This window comes from Kogia breviceps, chromosome 8 (genome assembly GCF_026419965.1).
Source record: "Kogia breviceps isolate mKogBre1 chromosome 8, mKogBre1 haplotype 1, whole genome shotgun sequence".
NCBI lineage: Eukaryota > Metazoa > Chordata > Mammalia > Artiodactyla > Physeteridae > Kogia > Kogia breviceps.
Genome location: NC_081317.1, coordinates 106890013 through 106910266, shown reverse-complemented (window position 1 = coordinate 106910266; position 20254 = coordinate 106890013). Strand labels below are relative to the sequence as shown.

General features: G+C 47.1%; 1 long non-coding RNA gene across 4 annotated transcripts in view; it reads right to left on the bottom strand.

Annotated features, from left to right (window-relative positions):
* LOC136794618 (uncharacterized) overlaps positions 1-11801 on the bottom strand; it is a 31214-nt gene extending 19413 nt beyond the window's left edge. For 3 of the 4 annotated variants that reach the window (XR_010841650.1, XR_010841652.1, XR_010841651.1), the window contains exons 1-3: positions 11159-11801; positions 9897-9984; positions 7335-7465 (exon numbers count right to left, since the gene is read on the bottom strand). This is a non-coding gene — a long non-coding RNA (uncharacterized lncRNA). Of the gene's footprint in view, positions 1-5588; positions 5812-7334; positions 7466-9896; positions 9985-11158 lie in introns of all 4 variants that reach the window. The other variant, XR_010841649.1, reaches the window with a different exon arrangement.
* Between the last annotated feature and the right edge of the window lie 8453 nt (positions 11802-20254).

Genomic DNA, 20254 nt, shown 5'->3' with positions numbered 1-20254 from the left:
ACATACCACAAAAAAAAAAAAAAAAAAAAAAAAAAAAAAAAAAAAAAAAAAAAGTCAAGGAAGGCACTGATGTAGAGCATAAATGTAAGAAATGTGGAAAGTGACTGAGAGCATATTTGGTGGGGCAAATATAAGATATCAATAAACCACTGTTTAAAAAAAAAAAAAAAAAAAAAGAAAAGGCCTCATGGGGGAGCGAGGAGACCCACCCCCAAATCCGCAACCACCTACTACAGGTTGGACCACACTGTGCTGGAACAAACCACCACCCTCGGGAATTCGGCCTAGTCAGGGGAGCAAAGGAAGGAGTGCACCCAAACACTTTCCCGCCAGTGCCGTAGGTACAGTACCTACAGCACATACAGGGCACAGAAATAGCACAGTGGAGCACTCGAGCTGTTTTTTTAAAACACAGGAAGGATTTCAACAGCGCAGGGAGGAGAGAACATCAGTGTTCTTGCCAGAGGGGGCAGTGGATGCCGAGGCAAAGAGGCAAGGATGCTCAGGGTACATCCAGCTGAGCTCAGCAGGAAGAGCAGCTATGGGAGGGCCTTGAAAACCAGGGTGCAGAGATTAGATGTAGTCAATTGATCCATCAGTCATTTTTTTAAAAAATTGCGGTGAAAAGCACATAAAATTTATCATCATAACCATTTTTAAGGGTACAGTTCAGTAGCGTTAAGTATATTCACATTGTTATGACATGGGTCTCCAGAATTTTTTCAGCCTGCAAATCTGAAACTCTGCACCCATTAAACAACTCCCCTATTCTCCCCCAATTCCCACCCCGGGTAACTCCCATTCTACTTTCTGCCTCTATGAATTTGACTATTCTAGGTACCTTATACAAGTGGAATTATACAGTATTTGTCTTTTTGTGACAGGCTTATTTCACTTAACAGTATCTTCAAGGTTTATCCATGTTATAACCTGTGACAGCATTTTCTTCTTTTTTAAGGCTGAATAATATTCCATTGTGTGTATATACCACATTTGTTTATCTACTCATCTGTCAATGGATAAAGGCAGGTTGCTTCCACCTTTTGGCTCTTGAGAATAATGCTGCTATGAATATGAGTGTACAAATATCCCTTTGAGTCTTTGCTTTCAATCCTTTTGGTTATATACCAAGAAGTGGGACTGCTGGATGATATGGTAGTTCTATTTTTAATTTTCTGAGGAAGCGCCATACTGTTTTCCATAGTGGTTGCACCATTTTACATTCCTGCCAACTGGGCACAAGGGTTCCAATTTATCTACATCCTCGGCAACACCTGTTATTTTTTGTTTTTTCAATAGTCGCCATTCTAGTGTGCGTGAGCACCCTTCAGTCACTTTTGAGTAGGGGCATGATGGAATCAGAGCTACATGTTGGAGGTTGTCTCTTGACAGCAGCAAAGTCAAGAGGCAGGAGATGGTCAAGGCTTTGGCAATGGTCAGAGAGTAGGGAGGGACTCCTGACCAGGGCTGGTGGTAAAGGAAAGCAGCAGCTAGACTTAGGGCAGGAAAGGGGAGGCAAGAGAGAGGGAAGGGCTCGACGGGACTCAAGTTTCAAGCTCAAAAGACCGAGAAAATAGTGATACAGTGAGAAAAACAGGAAGCTGGGATGGAGGGCTGTTTAGTGGGAGGTTCTGAGATCGGGCAGGTGCCCGCAGGTGCAAGGTTAGTTGTCAAGGCAGGGCTGGTGCCCCGAAGACAGCTCAAGGCTAGACATGATCATGGTGTCGTTCCTATGGCACTTTTATTTATATGATCCCCTCTGTGCTCATGACACCTGGTGAGGTGAATCTAAGCAGGTGTCATTTCCACCAGCTGAGCGATGAGGAAGGAGAAAGTATAAATGACAAGCCAAGACCACATGGCATATCAGACAGAATCAGAGCCTGGGTAAGCTCCTGAGTCTGGCTCTAGTCCCGTGGCCTCATTTCTTGAGATAAGACTTGTCCGGGAGCATGGAGGGCTCAATCAGTGGAAGACACATTCATTCATTTGACAAATATTCTTTAAGTGACTGGCAGTGTTCTAGGTGTTGGAGATTTACTAGTTATTAAAATCAAAGAGACATGACCCTCCCATCATGAAGTCTATATTCTCGTAGATGATGGAGTCAACGAGTTGGCATTCTGACGGTTTTCCTAGAAGCCCAAAGAATTCCTCAGGAGAAGTGTCCCAAGGCGAATTTGTGCCTCCAAAATGGAAGCTGCTCCACGGAGTCTGTCTCGTTAACTCAAGATGGACCACGTGCAGACTTAACGAACTGTATTCAAGACAACAGCAAAGGAGGGCATTGCCTAGAATGAGTCCTTAAAATATTTAGGCACAAAAGGTACTTCTGGTTGACTTTCAGGGAAAACATTACTCTTTTCTCTCTATTCTCTTTTTCTTTTACTCAAAACTCATCAGCAAAAGTCTGTCTTCTTCACTCAATACTAATAATCCATGTCTATAGAGGAGGTTTCCAGCATACCCACGTTCATAGCAGCATTATCCACAATAGTCAAAAGATTGGGCAATCCAAATATCCATCAGCATGAATGGATAAACAAATATGATATATATGCACATTGGAATGCTATTCAGCCTTAAAAAGGAAGAAAATACTGATACATGTTACAATATGGATAAACCTGGAAGACATTATGCTAAGTGAAATAAGCCTGTCACAAAAAGACAAATATTGCATGATTCCACTTACATGAGGTTGCCACATTCAGAGAGACAGAAAGTAGAATACTAGTTACCACGAGCTGGGGGAAGGGAAAATGAGAGTTATAAGAATGGGTACAGAGTTTCAGTTGGGGAAGATGAAAAATTTCTGGAGATAAATGGTGGTGACGGATATTGTGAACGTATGTACTACCACTGAACCATATACTTAAAATGACTAGAATGATACGTTTTATGTTATGTATATTTTATCACTATACATACATATTTTTTAAAAAAGGTTTCAGGCTTCCCTGGTGGCATAGTGGTTAAGAATCCATCTGCCAATGCAGGGGACACGGGTTCGAGCCCTGGTCCGGGAAGATCCCACATGCCGCGGAGCAACTAAGCCCGTGTGCCACGACTACTGGGCCTGCGCTCTGGAGCCCGCGAGACACAAATACTGAGCCCGCGTGTCGCAACTACTGAAGCCCGTGTGCCTAGAGCCCGCGTTCCACAACGAGAGAAACCACCATGATGAGAAGCCCGCGCACTGCAACGAAGAGTAGACCCCACTCGCTGCAACTAGAGAAAGCCTGAGCTCAGCAACGTAGACCCATCGCAGCCAAAAATAAATAAGTAAAATAAATTTTTTAAAAATTTAAAGAAGGTTTCCATGCTGCCGGTAGGAAAGCTAGCAAACAAACCTCTTCTCCATCTTGAGGGACTTAGTCTCATCATCTTTAATAAGCGGGGCTGACTAGAGGCTTCTGGGTCTGCCGTCTGATGTTTCCATGGTAACGACAACAAGCAGATGCCTGGCGAGCAGGATTTCACCATCAAAGCAACAGGGTTCACCTTACTGGTCTCTCTCCCATCCGCTCCGTTCTCTAAGTTGCTACACAGAGAGCCAAAAATCTGTCCGATGTGCCTCTCTCTGCCTCTCACGCCATCACGCAGGTGCTCTGAAGCTCAGTTATTCCAGCATACTCCCACGTGCTCTTCTCCCCATTCTAGAACACCTCGTCCTTCTCATGCTCCACTCCCTCGGCATGTTCCTTTACTAGCTCTTCCCTCTCCTTCCAATTCTTCAGGGCTCAGCTGCCTTGTCCCTTCCTCCAGGAAGCCTCCCTCTCCTGACTGCCCAGATGACATTACATCCTCTGTTACATGTTCCCGAGGCACCCGGCCTCCTCCCAGGGGAAGACATTCATGGAACAAACCACAGTGAGGGTGAGAAAAGTAGGCAGTAGGAGAGGGGGGAGTCATCCCAGCTGCCTTTTTTTTAAAATTAGAGAGAAGCCTGTGAGCATCAGGGACTTTGGACTCAGAACGCATCAGACCGGAAACCCCAGATCTCCTTCTCAGGGGTTGCGTGGCCCTATCCAAGTCACGTAACTGCTTCAAGTCTGTTTCCTCTTCTGTAAAGCTGAGATAAAATTTCCCAACTCTCCGGGGTGTTGAAAAGTTGAAGGGAAGTGGCATATCCCAACAGCCCTAGTCTTGTGTCATTCCCCACCGGTCAAATGTCCTCAGCCCTCCTTACCTAATACCTGATTCCTGCCTGCACTCCGCTTCCTCCCCAGCTCAATTTCCAGACTGCAGCCAGAGCATCCTTCTACAATGCACAAGTGATAATCCTCTGCTCGCCTGTAGTCATTCTCCACTGACTCCAGGATAAAATCTACACTCATAGTTGGTCCCCCGCCTGTGCTCTCTGGCCTCATATTTCTCTACTGCCCCCTACGGCCTGAGTTCTAGCCACACGGAGTTTCAGCTCAGGCTCTCTCCTGCCTGTGGGTCATCGCACCCATTTCTTCCTCAACGTGAAACACTATCCACAATCCCACGCTTTGACTGACAACACTTACTTGTCCTCAGGTCACTGCTGTGAAGCCCCACCTGACCTTTACCACTTGCATGCACAGCCCCATAGAACTCTATGATTTTCATCTTCCTGCCCGTTATTGCATTTTTTGTGTGCATTACATTTTTTTTAAACTGGCTTTACCAGTTTTATTAATGTATAATTGACATACAATAAACTGCACACGTTTAAGTATATAATTTGATTAGCTCTGACATGTACACACCCATGAAAGAATCACCACACTCAAGATAATAAATTTAGGGACTTCCCTGGTGGTCCAGTGGTAAAGAATCCGCCTTACAATGCAGGGGACGCAGGTTCAATACCTGGTCAGGGAATTAAGATCCCACATGCCACGGGGCAACTAAGCCTGCATGCCACAACTACTGAGCTTGGGCGCCTCAACAAGAGAGTCTACATGCCACGAACTACAGAGCCTACGTGCCCTGGAGCCTGTGCGCCACAACTAGAGAAGAGAAAACTCGCACGCCGCAACTAGAGAGAAGCAATGAAGAGCCCGCACGCCTCAATGAAGATCCCATGTGCTGCCCAATGCAGCAAAAAAAATAAATAAATAAATCTTTTTCAAAATGATCATACATTTATCTATCAGCCCCTCAAATTTCTTTGTTGTCCTCTGATACTCTCTTCCTCCTGCCCTCTCCAACCCTTCTCTCATTTTCAGGCAACCACCGATTGGCTCTGTCACCATACATTAGTTAGCATTTTCTAGAATTTTATATAAATGTAATCATACAGTATATGCTCTCTTTTGCCTGGCTTTTTTTACCCAGTGTAATTATTTTGAGATTCATCCATGTAATAGCAGTAGTACATCCTTTTTTTATTGTTGAGTAGTATTCTACTGTATGCATATAATACAGTCTGTTTATCCATTTATCTGTTGATGGACATTTGTATTGTTTCCTGTCTGTATGAGTGTATGCTTTCATTTCTCTTGGGTAAATATGTAGAAGTGCAATGGCTGTATTATATGGCAGCATATGTTCAACTTTTTTAACAAACTGTCAAACTGTTTTCCAAAAGGGGTTGTACCATTTTACATTCTCACCAGTTAAGTATGAGAGTTCCAATTGCTCTACATTTTTGTCGATACTTGGTATGGTCGATCTTTTTAATTCTAGCCAGTGTAATTGGTGTGTGATGGTATCTCATTGTGGTTTTAAGTTGCATTTTCCTGATGATTAATGATGCTGAACGTCTTTTCACGTGCTTATTCGCCATCCACACATCTTGTTTGGTGAAGTCTCCAAGAAATTTTAAAAGAAAACAAACTGTAAAGACGAAACCTGTTAGGGAAACCTTTTCATGAACGTAATTTCTATTCTTTACTCCACTATTTAAAGTGGAATATCTATAATTTTTCACATTTAAAAACTGTGGTAAAGTATACACAACATAAAGTTTACCACTTGAACTGTTTTGAAGTGTACAGGTCAGTGGCATTTTGTTGTGCAACCATCACCACCATCCGTCATCCGTCTCCAGAACTTTCTTCATCATCCCAAATCGAAACTCCCTACCCATTAAAAACTAACTCCTCGCTTCTCCCCACTCCTCCCAGCCCCTGGCAACCAACATTCTGCTTTCTGTCTCTATGAACTTGACTACCTAAGCACCACAAATGAATCATACAACACTTGTTCTTTTGTGACTGACTTACTTCACTTAGTATAATGTCTTCAAGTTCATTCATGTTGTAGACGTGACAGCATGTCCCCCTTTTTAAGGCTGAATGATATTCTTTTGTGTGTATATACCACATTTTGTTTATCCATTCACCCATCAGTGACCACTTGGGTTGCTTCCACTTTTTGACTATTGTGAATAAGGCTGCTATGAACATGGGTATACAGATGTCTGAGTCCCTTATTAACTGCATTTTTGACTTTTAAATATAATTTTCATTAATTGCATTTTAATGGTTGTATACTACATTGCCTACAACGGTGCCTGACGCATAGCAAGCATTTAATAAATATATATGAAGTTGACAGCTAGGCAAGCGAACGCGTGAGTGAATCCCAAATTGGACATCAACTCAGACAGAGCTGTATCATTTGTCCTGTGGGTGCCAGTCACACTGCCCTAATGTCAGGATGCTGCATCAGTTAAGAAACTGATCTCTTTGGATCCCATCCAAGAAGTGAGGAAAACACTTCCCCTGCTTTAATTTGTCACCCTTGCCTCTGCTTGATGTCCCACGGGAGGCTCAGCTGCCTGAGGTCTCTGGGTTAGTCACAAGATACTCACTCGGGGGGGAGGTACAGCTGAGGCTATTCTTTCCTCTGAGACATCTGAGGAACCACCCACTACATTCTGTCCCATGGCATAATAATGACATTAAAAGCTAACATTTTTGTGTGCTTACCCTGGGTCCATGCTTTAGAAGCATTATCTCATTTAATTGTTAAATAACCCTGAATTAGGCACTGTAAGACTCCTCACTTCACAAAACAAAAAGCAAAAGCACAGAGAAGTTCATTAACTTGCCCATGGTCACCCAGCTAGTAAAGGGCAGAGTCAGAGTTTGAATCCAGGCACTCTTGACTCCAGAACCTACCAGGCAGAAGAAAAAGGCACGAGCAACCACTCAGGCTGAGAGCAGTTTTCATTTAGTTACGTTGAAGTTAAGCAGAGTCCTTCTAAAATGTTTTTGTCTAAGTCTGAATAATATTTATTGAATACATTTTGGAAAACACATTAAAAAAAATGTTAAGTCAGATAATCCCACCAAAAAGATAACCACTCAACATATTGGATGTTTCCTCCCCGTTTCTTCTCCTTACTTACTTACCTGAACTTAGCTGATATAATGAGTGTCTTCATTCTCCTAAGAAAGAGGCAACAGTCCCCCCATCTTGATACATCTGCCATTGGCACCCATTCCTCCTGCTTAATTCTCTTCTATAGGTCTCCATTGTATTCCTGCCAAATGATGCAAAAAAAAATGGGCACGTTAATTTATAGTAATAATGATGGCCTTTGACACTGAGTGCTGGGAAGCCCTGTGCTGAGGAAGCGCCTCTGTACGTTACCTCATGTAGTTCTCACCTTAAGAGAACTGTGTTAGGTGGGCACCATTATTATTATTTTTTTTTTTTGCGGTACGCGGGCCTCTCACTGTTGTGGCCTCTCCCGTTGCGGAGCACAGGCTCCGGACGCGCAGGCTCGGCGGCCACGGCTCACGGGCCCAGCTGCTCCGCGGCATGTGGGATCTTCCCGGACCGGGGCACGAACCCGCGTCCCCCGCATCGGCAGGCGGACTCCCAACCACTGTGCCACCAGGGAAGCCCGGTGGGCACCATTATTAAGCTCATTTTACTGATGAGGAATCTGAGACTAAAAATTTAGCATGTGCCTCTTCTTCTCACCTTTTCATTCCTGAATAACTTGGTCCTAAAGCCATTGGGTGAAGCCTAGAAAAATAGGTGTCCACATGGGGGTTGGAGGGGTTTCGACTGGGGTGTCGGGCCCCCCACTTTACCCCAAGCAGGTGGAAAGGACATCTGCATGAGGGTAGAAGGGCAGCTAAGTTTGATACCCAGCAGGACCCTGTGGGGCTCCTGGGCACAAAAGCCTTTCTTGTCCCCCATTTCTCTGATTACAGGAAATAGGCTACAGGTCACTCAGCCTCCATGACCTTCCCTGAATTCCAATAGGCAGGTTCAAACAGTTGTTAATCAAGGAAGGGAGGGGTTGGGAGACAAGGGAGGAACAGTCAAGAGAAACAATAGTGCAGCCTCGGGGCAGGGTCCTGGTTCCCCATCAAGGAATACATACACATAACAATATCTTTGAGCTGTTTTGCAGATACTGAAACCCCAGCTAAGTGGGAGAAGTTAAGGTTGACAATGGTATGCTGCCCACAAACAGGCAGACCTCAGACCTGGTTGGAACCAGAAGGTCGATGATGCCGACTCCCATTTACCTCCCCACCAACCAATCAGAAGATTGTCCATGAGCTGATCACGCCCTCTTTGACCCATTACTGTAAATCTCCTCACTACCCCCTCCAGGTCAGGACACATGGTTTTGAGGGCATTAGCCCACTGTGGCCCCCTTTGCCTAACTAAGCAATAAAGCTATTCTTTTCTACTTCACCCAAAACTCCAAGATTCAGTTTGGTGTTGGGGTACAGAGGCCAGATTTGGCTTCAGGTTCAGCGGGTGACAGTGTGAGGTCTCATACACTGAGGAGGGTGAGGAGAACCCACGGGGGTATTGAGGAGTGCCCCAGTGTGCGATGTCAAAACCCAAGCAAATGGAGGACAGAGTCCAAGCAGGAAGGAGGGGGTGTGGCACAGAGTATCAGATCCTGAAAAGGGTGAGGAAGGCGACTCTGTGTGAGCGAGGTGCTGGAGTTCAAGGGGGTGAGGATGGCATCCATAGAGGACAGGGGTACCTGTGGCAGTGGGAATCAGTTACATAAAAAGGGGGTGATCAGTAAGTAGCCATATTACAGATAATGTAAGCCAGATTTCTCCCTGTTGGAGGAAAGAGTTACAAATAAAGAAAGGGAGGAAACTAGAATGAATCTTTTGATGGCAGATTGGAACTGGAGGTATTGGTGTGAGCTCATTCTTTTCACCAGTACATTTCAATATAGAAATAAATATATATGTACAGATGCAAATATACAAATGTATCCTCGTGTATATCCCTAGCTCTGTCCACTGAGAAGGCACGGGGGTTGCAACACTCCAGCTGTAACAAGCACACCTACCACCCTAATCTTGGTTTCTAAATCATTCTCTGCTAAAAAGAATTGGTGCTACTAGGACAAATGGCTCAGAGTACAAAATGTGCCTAGAATATTCTTCTACTATTCTTACAGTAAGTAAGGAAATGCTTAAAGGTTGATGGGAACATTTCAAAAGGACATAAATGCAGATATATCTGGTAGCCTCTCTGCCACCAGGATACACACATTTCAGATAAGGAGTTAAGATTCAGAAACATAAAACAGTGGCAGGCACTCATGATCATATATAAACACGTGGAATGACTCTGAATGCTATCTGAGTTCACAGAACATGGCTGGACCTGTCAGGGAAGGACTGGAGATGGAGGTGGGGCTGCACTAAACCCTGAGGATGAGAAGGATTGACTGACTAAGTGTGTGCATGGGGAGGGGGGTATCCTGAGAGCAGGTATAAAGATATAAATGAGCTTGCTGAAGAGAGGGGCAGAGGTAATGCTAAGAAGGCAGGAGACAATGGCCTGGCCACAATGAAGAGGGGCCTCACAAGCCACTACACTCACTCAGAGCTGCTGTTAGGTTTCACTGGGTATTTCAGTGACATCAAGAGCTGACTGCTCAGCGTCCCATTACGTAAATCTCTGCGGAAAGAGCTTACCTCCAAGAACGAGCGTGTCATCAAAGCAGAGCCCACCTGGAGAAGGAAACGAAGGCGGGAGCCAGCTTCACGAGGGTTGGGTTGACTACTGCTCGTAGGAGAGAGGAAAGAAGGTGCACACTTATTTGCATTTATAGCCACATTCTGTGGCTCAGCCCTGACTGTCCCATTACTCAAGCTATTTCCTAAATCACAGTCCCACAAGGGGAAGCTTCACCTGTCCTGGCCATTGTCCAGGGCATTCACACAGCCCACCCTGCCCCTGTCACGGGAGTGTCATGACATCTCTTCCTGCTAAGTCCGCCACACCTCTATAGCTTCCTCCTCCCCTCCCTTTGGGCTCCTCCACCCTCCCCACCAGGATCTTCCATATTGCTTCAGCCGTGCCAGAGCACTGATCTCACTGGGAGGCTGCACCCACTCCCATGCCACAAAAATGACCGTCCCACCCACCACTGCCTTGTCGTGGGAGGAGCTATTTAAGATTGCACCTAACCTAAAGGAAGCTAAACAGCCAGTATTCTCACTCCCGGGATACAGGTGGAGAAACTGAGTCATGGAAACTCCTTGCCAAGGCCTTCTCAACTCCTCCGTGACTCAGCGAGGTCAAAATTCCACAAAGACCAACGCACAAGCTGTGTGACTTCAGGCCAGTCACCCTGCCCTGTGCTTTATCATGGACACCGGGGTCTGGCTGGTGCCAGAAGTTTGGCCCAGGGCTCATCAGTGACAGCTCTGGGATTCCGCCTCTCAGACCTATTATGTTGAATCCTGAACCCAGCATAGATTTGCAAGTCAAGGAATTCTGGCTGAAGATAATCTGGATGGTTCTATATCCCTATGAGAGAGAGAAAGTCACCAGCTGTGTGTGTCTGTCCATTCTAATGCAATCGGTACCAGTAAACTCCCTCTGGTGTGCTAGGTAAGGATCCCCAACGACGCCTAAACAAGCTGAGACCACAGTCCTAAGGGGTGTGCATCCCACAAGCAGATGGTGGGTCAGGCCAGGCGCCTATTCCTTTTGACTCTTAAGACATCTATTCTGTTGAACTCGATTTGGCTCTTAGCTGTGTTTGTAAAATGTTCAGCGAAGCCTCACAAGTTCACTTTCTTCTCCTTCCAGGAGGGAAAAGGACTAAAGTTTATTAAGCAGAGCCATGCTGGGAACTGCTCTAGTTTCACATACATTATAAATCTTCACAACAGTGAGCTACTGTCCCACCTACAGATGAGGACTTGAAGGCCCAGAAGGGAAGGGCTACCTCAGCGGGTCACTCTGCAGGCACTGGACGGGCCGGGACCTTTCCGGCTCGTCTCCCACTCCTCCAGCCCGCGACCCCAGCAGGCCCGTGCCCCCATCATCGCATTCCCTCGGCCTGGAGCACCCACATCTCCATTGGCCAGATCGCCCCCATCTTTCAAGGCTCACGCCTCCTCCGCCCTGACCCTCGCAAAGCCCGAGGTCAGACCCCCTTCAAGGGGCCTCTACCCCTTGAGAGGGGGACCCCCTCTCCCGGGGTCTTCATGGTGACCTTGTACTCCAGTTCCACAGCCCACAGACCCGCACCACGCCCACGGGAGGTCCCGCTGTGGGTCACTGAGAGACCCCACCTCTCCGCCCCGCCAACCAGCGCCGGGGACACGACCACGACGTCCCTCGCCTCCCGCGCGGGGCAGCAGCCAAGGGAGGGAAGGGCGGCGGCTGTGAGAACAGCCGGCCCGGGAAGAACCCACATGCCCAGAGACGTGGTGTGACCGGAAACCTCCCGGCGCAGCGATGCGAGGGGCCAAAGCTCTGCGGGCGGCTGCAAACCCGACCCCGGCCTGGCGCCCCCGCGGGCCCTTCCCTCTCCCGCGCCCCCTCCTCCTGCAGCTCAGGCCCTGCCTCTGCCCCTACAGGACCAGTGAGGATTCACCGGGGACACTGTCCTCAGCGGGACGCGGCGCCCTGGCCGCAGGAAGGCGCCTCCCCTCCCCCACACTCCCCTCCCCATCCAGGCCCTCCGCCCTCTTACCTCCCACCCCGTCACTCTCTCCCCTCCTCTCCTCCTCGCCTCCACCCTGCCCCACCCCACCCTCTCTCCTCTTCCTTCCGCCCCTCTCCCCCACCTCTCCATCCAGTCCCTGTCCCCCTCTTCCCCCCGCCCCGCCCCGCGACCAGTCAGCTCCCTTTCCGCCCCTCCCCCTCCGCGGCCCCGGCGTCCCGCGACCCGCGGCGCAGACTCCCGGGCTCCGCGCGTCACCGCTCGTCCCACCTCCCGCCCAGCCAATCAGGCCTCTCCTCCGCACCAGGCCTCCCCTCACCGGGGAAACCTGTGGCCGGAGATGCAGAATCGAGTACGTCGTGTGCAATAACCTGGCGAGAGGGAGATTCCAAGTGCAGAAGAAACAGGAAGACGGCTGGGGGGAGGGGGAGTCCAGACATTAATCGTTTAGCCGCAGTCCGCGAGCTGAAGTTAGTCCAGTGTGTTTAGCACTCTGTCACTTACAAAATGCGTTCCTACAAACGCTCTCTCTCGGTCCTCAAAACAACCCTGTGAGGCGGATGTTATCTCCTTCTCACAGCGGAGGAAAGGACAGGGTGGCGAGACCAAGTAACTGCTCCGAGGCTCCAGGCTGGGAGGCGGAGCCCGGCTCGGTCAGACGCGGACCCAGGCCGGACTCTACGTCCTCCTTCCTGCTCAGAAACTGAGGGCCAGTGGAGGCACAGGTGATTCTCTCGGTCTGCCCCATTTGAGATCCACTTGCCTGGACGACTCCTCTAAGAGTTTCGATGGTACAGGCGTGGAAAAACAGGGGAAGATAGCAGGAATGGGAGGAGGAACTTAGGGCGAGACGTGTAGGTAGAGGAAACCGAGACAAAAGGGTAAACTCGAAGGGTTGCCTTGGTATTTCTCCCGTTACTAGCCTGGCTAGTGTAAGGGGAGGGGCGGGGCGGGGTTGCATTTTAAAGAGAAAGTCTTGGGAGCTCTGATGGAGCGACAGAAACCCTGGGCCAGCAAGCTTTACTCGCCAGTGCCCCCGAGTTAGCACAGCGCACGGCGCTCCTAGCATCCCAGCGCCGGGAGATCTTGCAGCGCCGCCCAAATCGCCGGGCTCAAACAGCGCCGCCAGGGCACACCCCAAACGAAAGACCTGGGATCAAGGCCGAGTGAGGATGAGTCGGCTTCTTCGGGAGCCTCCTGCACCTGCTCGCTCTGCCTTACAGTTTGCTGCAGCTTCTTCCTCCGGGTATCTGCGGAGCTCACGTCCTCTACTCCAAGGCCCCCTTCCCAGCGAGGCCCCCGACCCCTTTCACTGTCTACTTTTTCTCCCTCTCATTTATCAGGGTGTAAGCAGTGCTTCTCCATCCGGAATGTGCCGGTGGATCCACCTGGGAAACTAGTTACAACTCAGATGCACATTCAGTTGGTCCAAGGTGGGTTCCCACGTTTCTAACCCGTTCCCACCTTGTGCCTCTGGATCCGTGGGCGACCCTTTAAATAGGAAGGACCTAAAACACTAGACCATAGTTTTCATATTTATCTCGCTTTATGTTCTTTCTCCCTGCACTAGAATGTAGGTTCCAGGAGGGTAAAGATTTGGTTTATTTTGTTGCCTGCTCTACCTCAGCACCTAGAAGTTGACACACAGTGGGGGAACGTGGTTATTTATTGAAGGAAGGAAGGAAGGAGTGAATGAAATATAAGCCAAAAGAGAAAGCAAAGATGATAAATCCAATGTCATACAAAGTGGAATTCAAGGTGAAAACTGTAAACGGAACAAAGGAAATGGGGAAAAAATACATTTTTTTTGTATTTATTTTTTAAATGGGAGGAAATAACAGTCACAGACCCTTAGGTCTTGAGTAGTATGAAATACTTATTTAAAGTAAAAGCCATCCAAAGAACAGGGAAAATCGCAAATATCACGTCGAGTTTGGAAACTTTAACTCCTTCTGTCTTGGTCACATCTCATAGGAAAATGGTGATATAGAAGCCCTGAAAAAAAATTAACTTGATATCAGAGCTCTGTATGTACTCTTTTCTTGTGGCAAAATATACATAACATAAAATTTAGCATTTTAGCCATTTTTATATGTATGGTTCGATGACATTAAGTACGTTCACATTGCTGTGCAACCGTCACCACGATCCAGCCACAGAAATTTTTCATCTTCTCCAACTGCAACTCTGTACCCACTAAACTATAACTCCCGTTTTCCCCTTCCCCCCAGCCCCAGGCAACCCATAACCTAATTTCTGCCTCTGAATCTGACTACTCTACCTACCTCACTTAAGTGGAATCTACAATATTTGTCCTTCTGTGTCTGCCTTAGTTCACTTAGCATAATGTTCTCAAGGCTCATCCATGTTGTAGCACTGTCAGAATGTCCTTCCTAGTTAAAATTGAATAATATTCCGTTTTATGTATGTATCACATTTTGTTTATCTGTTCATTTGTGGATGGACACTTGGGTTGTTTCCACCTTTTGGCTACTATGATAATGATGCTATGAACGTGGGTGTACAAATATCTGTTCAAGGCCCTGCTTCCAGTTCTTCTAGAAGAACTGGAATTCCAAAAGTGGAATTGCTGAGTCATATGAACCATTCCTTGTTTAATTTTTTGAGGAACCACCTGTACTGTTTCCCACAGCACCTGTATCATTTCCCACATGCAATGCACAAGGATTCCAATTTGTCTATATCCTTGTCTAAACTTGTTATTTTCTTTTCTTTTTTTTTTTTTTTATAATAGCCATACTATTGGGTGTAAAGTGGTGTCTCACTGTGTGTTTTTTGGTTTGGTTTGGTTTGGTTTTTTGCGGTACGCGGGCCTTGCACTGTTGTGGCCTCTTCCGTTGCGGAGCACAGGCTCCGGACGCGCAGGCTCAGCGGCCATGGCTCATGGGCCCAGCCGCTCCGCGGCACGTGGGATCTTCCCGGACCGGGGCACGAACCCGTGTACCCTGCATCGGCAGGCGGACTCTCAGCCACTGTGCCACTAGGGAAGACCTCATTGTGGTTTTGATTTGCATTTTCCTAATGATTAGTGATGCTGAGCATTTTTTCACATGCTTATTGGCCATTTGTATATCTTCTGTGGAGAAATGTCTATTCAAGTCCTTTGCCCATTTTTGAATTGTATTGTTTGTTTTTTTGTTGTTCAGTTGTAGGAGTCTGTTACATGTTCTAGATATTAATTCCTTATCAGATGTATGATTTGCAAATATTTTCTCCCATTTTGTAGGTTGCCTTTTCATTTTGTTGATACTGTCCTTTGAGGCACAAAACTGTGTGATGTCGATGAAGTCTGATTTATCTAATTTTCCTTTTGTTATCTGTGCTTTTGGTGTCATACCCAAGAAATCATTGGCAAATCCCATGTCCTGAAGTTTTTTCCCTATGTTTTCTTCTCAAGAGGTTTTTTTTTTTTTTTTTTTTTTTTTTTTTTTGCGGTATGCGGGCCTCTCACTGTTGTGGCCTCTCCCGTTGCGGAGCACAGGCTCCGGACGCGCAGGCCTAGCGGCCATGGCTCACGGGCTTAGTTGCTCCGCGGCATGTGGGATCTTCCCGGACCAGGGCACGAACCCGTGTCTCCTGCATCGGCAGGCGGATTCTCAACCACTGCGCCACCAGGGAAGCCCTCAAGAGTTTTATAGTTCATTATTTTTAGGATATAATCTAAAATTTTTTTGTACCCACATTTTTATTGAAGTATAGTTAATTTACACTGTTTCAGGTGTATAGCAAAGTGATTCAATTATAGATACATATATATTTATTCTTTTACAGATTCTTTTCCATTATAGGTTATTACAACATATTGAATACTGTTTCCTGGCCTGTACAGTAGTTCCTTGTTGTTTATCTATTTTATATTTAGTAGTGTGTGCCTGTTAATCCCAAATTCCAAATTTATCCCTCCCCCCTCCCCCTTTGGTACCATAAGTTTGTTTTCTATGTCATTTAATAGTTTTAAGAGCTTTCTATTTACTTTTACAGAGAATATATATTCTTTTTAAAAAGCTTTATGCATTTCAAAAGTAGAAATTGTACAGGTCACAATATCTAACAGCAATGCAATAAAAACTAGTAGTTAATACACTAGTAATTGTATATTTGAAAGTTGCTCAGAAACTAGATCTTAAAAGTTCTCATCACAAGAAAAGATTTGTAACTATGTGAGGTGAAGAATGTTAGCTGAAGGTACTGCAGTAATCATTTCACAATATATACATATATCAAATCACGTTATACACCTAAAACTAATACGATGTTATATGTCAATTATATCTCAATTAAAAAAATGAAAACAAAAAGCCTTGGAAGCTGATGCAAGTAATCGAGACTTGATTCTCTATAAGAGTTGCCTTACCTGCCTCCGTGTTTCCTGTGGAGTTCAACATATGCCCTCACACAGCTGATGTCAATTAATGCAGGTCAAATAAACAAGTTTCTCCTAAACGCACACAAACACACTTACACAAATAACCTTCCCACCCACCCCCATCCTACCATCGAAACACACAAACAAAAAAAACTAGTCATTAGTCAGGAAAGGTTAACCATTTGGAAATCTTAAGAGCCCTCTCTTTAACTCTTGGGTCAAAGAGAAACTCAAGCTGCAATGATAGATTCTTTAGAAAATAACGCTGAGAACATTTACATTTGAAAAAGAAACTTAAGGGAATCAAAAGGAAGAAATTAAGGATGAGAAGGCAAAAATTAATATTGCAAAAATTAAAAAGAAGCGAACAAATTAAAAAATAAAGGTTTTTTCATTTTCTAATTAAGAAAACTGCCTATAGGAGATGGCCAGGAACAGGGGACAAATGCAGGTGATGCCAAGGAGAAGACAGAAAAGGAGCCACAGTCATATTCACCTCTTTCCCACTGCCTACATTCCCTGAGGCCACCCCGTCAGAGTTCAAGTCTGACAGTCCTTTCACACCCTAGGTTTGCACACATGGACCTATATTCAACCTCTCTCTGAACTTCAGTGTGTTCATCTGAATAGTAGAGATATATTACAGGACTAAATACAGGGCTTGGCACATGGGGATGTATATTATTATTATTTTGTTAATGATAATATTGTTCATGAGAATATTCATATTTTGTTTCACCCTACGGGAGGTCCTAAAGAGGAGAACATGAGAGGTATCAACCTTAAAAAAAAAAATTGACCAATTAGCAAAAGCAAAATGAAGTTCATTTGGGAAGAACAGGGGAATTGCCATCCAGGACAAGGAAGCTATGGTGACCCACGGTCAAGTCAGAAAGGACAAAGGGGGCTTCCCTGGTGGTGCAGTGGTTGAGAGTCCGCCTGCCGATGCAGGGGACACGGGTTCGTGCCCCGGTCCGGGAGGATCCCACGTGCCGCGGAGCGGCTGGGCCCGTGAGCCATGGCCGCTGCGCCTGCGCGGCCGGAGCCTGCGCTCCGCAACGGGAGAGGCCACAGCAGTGAGAGGCCCGCGTACCGCAAAAAAAAAAAAAAAAAAAAAAAGAACGACAAAGAGAATGTCAGCTTTTATTAAGGTTACAGGAGGAAACTGGGGAGGGTATTTTAAGCAAAAATTTATCGGAGGAGAACTAGAGTTCAAGGCTGTGGCAGTTTCTCATCAGCTGCCAGTGGTGGCTGGAGAGCTGTTGCTGGAGCAGGGAGAGATCTTCCTTCTTATTCTTAAAAACAGGAGATAAAATCGCCAGGTGGAAAATGCCCTCCCTTGTCAGAATAATTCTCATCTTTTGTTCTCCCTGCTGGTGACCTAGGCTGAGTGTGTGAGAGCTCCCCTTTCAGAGCTGCCCGATTCCATTTTAAAGGAGCTCTCCTTTATTTATGTTCACGGTGGAAAAGCCAGTGCCAAGTGGCGGGGCGGGGGAAGGAGGGCTGTTCACCTAGGACAAAGGGAAGACAGGCATCCAGGGGGGCTGCGGGTCATCTGGTCCAGGCACAGCAAGGCTTCCCTTCCTCCACCGCCCCACAGGCGAACGAGGGTGAAAATGAACATCTCACCACCGTCCATACCGGGAGGGGCCTGGACTAGGTGTCCCTGAGGCTGTTCCTAGTTCTGTTGGCCTGTGGTCAGGGAACTCTTAGGCTGAGCAACATAGAAGAAAAGCCAGCTGGAGGGAAGTAGGGCAGTTTTCCAGCTCAGATGCTGAGCGCGATGGTGGTAGTGGTAGCAGCCGGATGTTTATGGAGCCGTGATCCAGGTATGCACCTCAAGATGTTTTTAGCTTCTTGCTTGCCTGTGCTGAGAGAGGTAGGAGCAGGCCAGTTGGGAGCAGACTAGGTTCCCCGCACCCCCAGGAGGCCTGTGAAGGGAGAACGTGATGGGTGGTGGGCTGTCCCAAAGGACATGATGCAAGCAAGGAACAGCACCCAGTGGCCAGCCACCTCCAGTGTCATGGCCCTAGAGGCACTGACAGCAGACAGCCTCTAGGTACTGAGCTCAGCTCATTCATTAGGCAACCTCTCCCACTGGCTCTTATCTCTTGTGGGCAGGTGAGGAAACAGGGACAAATGCCAGATTCCTGATCGGAATAAAGTAAAGGCTGGACAGAGATGCGTGCATCAGAACCCCATGAACAGAAGTCAACAGATGCAATGTCTATGCATCATGTAAGTTGCCCACAAAATCAAGGTGGCCAGGAAGCAGCTGGTGTTTACAGCTGGGGCTCTCCCCTTGCCCTCACTTGGGCAGAGGCAGAGAAAGAGCGTTGCCCAGCAGCACTTTGGGGAATTCTCCCTCACACACACATTCCATGATAATCTGCTTCAGTTGTTACGATTTGGGCAAGTTGCCTCCAAGGATGGGCGTGTGACCCATGACTCCTGTGGAAAGGTGGCCATGGATTTAGGGGGGAGATCTTTTTTCCGAGATTACCTTTGTGAATCTGGATGTGATCAGGGTGGGTGGAGGGTAATCTTAGCCACCCACAGGAGAGATCCTTCTGGGCAATGAAGCAACACCGAGGACGGCAGAGCCACGCCCTTGTGCTTCAAATTATGCAAGTAGGTCAAGTCCCTTTCTTCCCCTTAAGCCAGAGGTTGTCTGAAACTTTCAACTGGAGTAGGCGTAACACACCTGTGTGGATCGAAGTGTGTCTCCCAGAAAGACGTGTCCAAGTCCCAACGTCTGGTACCTGTGAGTGTGACCTTATTTGGAATTAGGGTCTTTGCAGATGTGATCAGGCTAAGGTGAGGCCCCATTAGATTAGGCTGAGGACAAAGACACACACAGGAGGTGACACCGTGTAGTGATGGAGGTAGAGATTGGAGTCATGCATCTACAAGCCAAGGAATGCCAGGAGCCACCAGAAGCTCGGAGAGAGGCGTGGCAATTCCCTCAGATTCTCTCTCAGAAACTCCAGAAGGAGCCAACCCCGCTGACACCTGAATTTTGACCTTCTAGTTTCCAGAACCCGGGGAGAATAAATTTCTGTTGTTTCGAGCCATCTGGTTGGTGGTGCTTTGTTACAGCAGCCCTAGGAACCTAATACAACCCCTCGCTGATGGTGTTGGCCATGGAATCACCTACCCCTTCTTCCTTCTGAGAAACACACGCAAGAGACTTTTAGGAAGCTCTCTCGGTGGTATCCCCGATTTGACCTAAAGATGCAATTTGGGGAGTTGTTTGCATCAGATCCCTGGCTTTTTGGCTCTCCTGCTCAACTCGCCCCCCAGCACCTATGCTAAAAGACATCTTAGTGTAGGCCCTCACCATATCTTGCCTAACTTGCTAAAAATCATCTGCCGTCTTTTCTCTTGTTCTCTTGGTTCATACTCCATACTGCCACTTTCCCCCCAGACCAACCGATTCAATCATTCCTCTTCTTAAAAATCTCCATTGGTGGGGCTTCCCTGGTGGCGCAGCGCTTAAGAATCCGCCTGCCGATGCAGGGGACGCGGGTTCGTGCCCCGGTCCGGGAAGATCCCACGTGCCGTGGAGCGGCTAAGCCCGTGAGCCATGGCCGCTGGGCCTGCGCGTCCGGAGCCTGTGCTCCGCAACGGGAGAGGCCACGACAGTGAGAGACCCGCGTACCCTCCCCCCCCACACACAAAAAAATCTCCATTGGTTACCCAGGCCCTACAGAAAGTTCTGTAACATGTGATCAGAGAATCTGAAGAATCTCATGTCAACTTATCTCTGTCCTGTCTATTCTCATTCCCTTGCCATGTGCCCCATCCCTTTGTTTTTTTTTTTTAATGAAATGACCTGCATGTATTTGTTTGTGTTTTTTTTTCTTTTTTGTCTGTTTGTTTGTTTGTTGGCCACACCATTTGTTATGTGGGATCTTAGTTCCCCGACCAGGGATCGAACCCATACCCCCTACATTGGAAACATGGAGTCTTACCCACTGGACCAC